Here is a 4,333-nt window from a genome sequence, read left to right as displayed (position 1 = left end):
GTGTCTCCTAGCTTATAATCTATGGGAACTTGGATAGAATTTTTATCCTACTGTTGTATGAAAATTGTGTAAATCTTAGTTATGTTGAATTGATTCATAGTGCTTTTCAGGTCTACTATATCCTTCTACTTCTCTGTATATTCGTTCTATTCATTTTTGACAGTTTGATACTGAAATTCCAACTAAAAGTCTTAGTTTACCTCCTTAGAAAAATAATTTTAATACAATAGTGGAACTATATATACCCTTGTTCTGTGTTTTCCAAGCCTCCTGTAAATGTGTTATCATATTTTCATAATTTAAAATATAAAAAGAAAATAAATAAAATTATTTTCTTATAGAAAAGATAAATAAATAGATAAATTAGCTTATAATTTGGGAAATACTTTTGTTTGCATCATACTTAGAGTAGCTTCAATCATAGTGAAAAGTTAGGAAGATGTGACAAATGTAAAAGTCACTTCATTTTAATTTGGATCTATTTCATGCATCTGAAGATTGGTCCTGTTGGCTCAACTCTGATACCCTTCTGGCAGCCTCTGCAGAGGTTGCACCTTGTCAGCACTGGAGGGTGCTTATATGTTTTTATCCAGATAAATGTAGAGGTGCTTGACTGATCTGTCATAATTGTTTCAGGGGGATGGGAAGGAAGGTTTGAAGGAGGCTTGATGATGATAAGAGAGAAGTGGGGACTGGTGATGCCACTCAGCGTGGGTCAAAGTAGAGGGCTCAGGCATGAGACCATTTTTGTTTGGGACTCAGGCCTCTGAACTTGAGGAGCAAATTTCAAGGTCAGCAAGGGGTGGAGGTTGGGAAACAACCAGAAATTCTTTTTTTTATATATATATAATGTTCTTTATTTCCCATCTCCAACACTCCTGTTTCACTCATACCCTCTCTGGTTGTCACACCATTTCCTGTCTCCCTCCTTGAGCAAAACTCATGAAAAGAGCCATCTCAGTTCATTGTCTTTGCTTCCTCACCTCCAACCTCTCCACTCAACTCTAGACACTAGTCCCGAGCACTCCATCAGAATTCATCAGTGCTGTCAGTAACAGTGACTTTGCCAAGTCCAGTGGTAATTCTGTCTTTTTTTACTTGGATTCTCAACAGTACTGATAGAATCAATCACCCTCCTTGAAATATTTTCTTCCTATTTTCCTGGCTGCTTCTCAATCTCCTTTGCTAGATTTTCCCGCCTCTTTCCAGCTTCTAAAATGAGAACTCTAAGGTTCAGTCCTTAGTACACTGTGAATATACTCACTCCTACTTAAGCAATCCTGTCCACTCTGTGGACTTATACCAAGCCATGGTAAACAGTGTACAAAAGGTTGATACAGTTCGGGAGTTAGCATCATATACTATAAGGTTGACCAGAGCTTATCTTGAGATACAAGGTAACATTATACTTAGCAAAACTTAAATTATAACTACACAGTAGTTCCTAGGGCAGAGAATAAGTTTTTCTCTATTGACAATTTTCTGACAAAATGAAGAGACACAACGTGACAGGTCTTCCCATATGACTTCCAAGGCACAACCATAAAAGAGGATAATCTTTGCTGAGTCAGCTTGAAGTAGATCAGAAGGCTCTTGGACTCCACGGACAGGGCAGCCTGATGCTCTCAGAGACAGGTCCACAGGCACAGCTGACAGTGCAGAGAGGAGGACCCCCTCAGGAGGATGCCCAGGATCTTCCAGAGGGTGAGGCTCAGCTCTGCTGGGCGCCGAGCTACATGGGAGTCTGGGGAGGTCACAGTCACGTGCTGGGAGGAGCTGATTTGAGAGGATGAAACTGACAAGTTAGAGGAAAACACCCGTCCTGACGTGACAGCAGGTGAGTGTCTAAGTCCAAATGTTTGAGACACCCACTTCAGTTTAGCTACCGAGGCCTATAAATTCCTCTTTTTCTGAACCAGTTTAGGCTGTCTTTTGTAAACAACTGTGTCTTAAAGAGCACTGTTGAAATAAAAAGTGTAGCAGACTTGGGACAGTCATCAGAGGAGACCGTGGGCAGAGCTAGCCCCAGGGAAGAAGCCCAGCTTTAGCAACAACTGTCCAGCCCTGAGAAGACTGAAGGTGGCCTCATTTGAGTGGCAAACAGTAATGTTTAAATTTCAAAAATTATTTATCCTGCTTCCTAATATTACTTAAGCCACACAGTTCCATGAGGCAGGGTAAACTTGAAATCAATGAAACATAGTGATCTTTCAAAACTGAGTAGCTGATCTACACATCAACAAGACAGGTTAAATTAAATAAAACTCAATAAAAAGCATTTTAAGACATCAGTGTCCATACTCATCTTTAATATGAGTCAGTTTTTCAAAAGGGGGAAGACGTAGGGGAATATCAAAAACAGAGACCAAATTTGTTTTAATCTCTGTTCAGTTTCCATAAGGGAAGGATGGATCCACTATCATTTCTTCACCAGTTTTCTTTGTTGCCAGCATCTCACACGTTCCGTCCTCCATGCCGAGGAAGGAACAGTTTGCTGGGTGGCACCACTCTCACTGCTACCAGAGTCACTAGGTTTGAGTTATATTTTGACAAAATCTGGCAAATATCTTTTGAAATCTTCTGTAGTAACTTCTGGAGCTGTAGGTGTTTTGAGCAGATTCTTGTAAGAAGAAATCATAGGAGAAGAGGGACCTGTAAACTTCTCAAAGCACTCATCTGAATTTGAAACTAATGATGCACTTTTTTTCACTTCCAAATCATTTGATGAACTGTTTGCTTTTGATAATGGATAATTTGTGGATACCAAAGCTGTGCTGCTCTTTGTAGAAGGGAGTTTCAAGCCAGGAGTGCAGAAGGGAGAATGGGTGTGCTCAGCATCATTTTTTTCCAACGGCTGGGTCTTGAGGCCAGGAGTGGCAAAGACATTACCATTGGGCACTGGTTCTATTTCTATGGTCTCCTCACTGTTAGCCTTCACATTTTTAAGTCCAACTGTGTAATTGTGTCATTTAAGCACATAGTATATTCAGAGATACCAAAGTGTTCTAATTTAGGAGTTACACACTCAAAATCATCCATCTTTAGTGCACATTTTGGAATTTTTACTAGTGACTATTTGGAAAATGGAGTTAAAATTTTTGGCTCTTCCTTTTGGTTGTTTACTGCTTGGGGTGGGTTTGGCAGAACTTGGGATACAATGTACTACTCAAGTCCAAAATCAGAAAGTTGTGAACTACGTGGTGACTTCTCAGAAACAGAAGTGCTTAGAGCAGCAGAATCCAACAAGTCATCTTTCATGTCGGGCTTCTCAGGATTTTCACATTCACTGGACTCTGGTTAAGAGTCAGTGACTTCTTGTTCACCCACTGAATTTTTCTTGGCATGTGGATTACATCCATACTTCTGGAAAAACTCTTTCATTTTCATGATATCCACGGAATTCTTTTTCATCAATATTTTTGTTGCCTTTATGAAACCAACACTTTGTTGACTTTACAAGCTTGCTTTATCAAGAATAATATTGACTTCATCCTTTAGAGTTTGTACTTCCGAGTGAAGGTCATGGAAAACTCTCATTGGACAATCTTCAAAGCCGCTGTCCTCTCTCTGCAGCGCTAGCTGCAACCGGGCTGTCTCACCATCCAGGGTGACAGTCAGAGACCGCAGCTTCCCGCTAAAGCCTGGGATCAGATCCATAGAAGAGCCTGGTGCTCCACCTCAGCACCAGCGCCCATTTGAATCCCAGCGCCACAAGCGCCATAGGCTCTGGGAGCCACGAAAGGCCTTTTTTGCAACCAGAAATTCTTGAAGACTTGAGAAAATGTGCTGCTTTATCTCAACATGCCATTAAACGTTCATTGTCCTTGGGAACATATTAATAGTATTGACAATAAAAGAAGAAGAAGGGTTTTAGAAAACCCAAGCTGTAGTTCTTCTTGGATTAATTCTTCTTGGATTAATACCTACAGCCCAGTAAGCAAACCTCACTGCTGACAAACTTAAGCTCTCAAAGACTCAGCTGATGAAACTAAAATGATGAGGATAATGAGCATGATATAAGGACTATACATCAAACATGCCAGGGGATAAAGTCACCCACAGAAAGCCAGGAGAACTCAGAGAGAGGGGTTCTGCTCAGAACCCCACAAACACAGGCATTCAAGGGGAAGGCAGAACAAGAGACATCCAGGGAGGGGAAAAGAAACATTTCCAGCACTGTGAGGGGAAGGCGGTCGTGTGCTGGGACATCTGTAAACAGGCAGGGACCAGGGACGGTAAGACTGAACAAAGATAGGTAGCAACCGAGGAGGTACTAGTATCCCTAATTTTCAAGAGGTGCTGAGAGCAGAGCCAGGGAAGGGTGGGAAGGACA

General features: G+C 41.3%; 1 pseudogene; it reads right to left on the bottom strand.

Moving 5' to 3' along the window:
* Positions 1 to 2,427: 2,427 nt before the first annotated feature.
* Positions 2,428 to 3,657, bottom strand: LOC122679617 (annotated as a pseudogene).
* Positions 3,658 to 4,333: the final 676 nt, after the last annotated feature.

The sequence above is a fragment of the Cervus elaphus genome, chromosome 21 (assembly GCF_910594005.1).
Source record: "Cervus elaphus chromosome 21, mCerEla1.1, whole genome shotgun sequence".
In the NCBI taxonomy this organism is placed as follows: Eukaryota; Metazoa; Chordata; class Mammalia; order Artiodactyla; family Cervidae; genus Cervus; species Cervus elaphus.
Note: the sequence above shows the minus strand (reverse complement) of the source record. Positions and strands in the feature narration are given on the sequence as shown.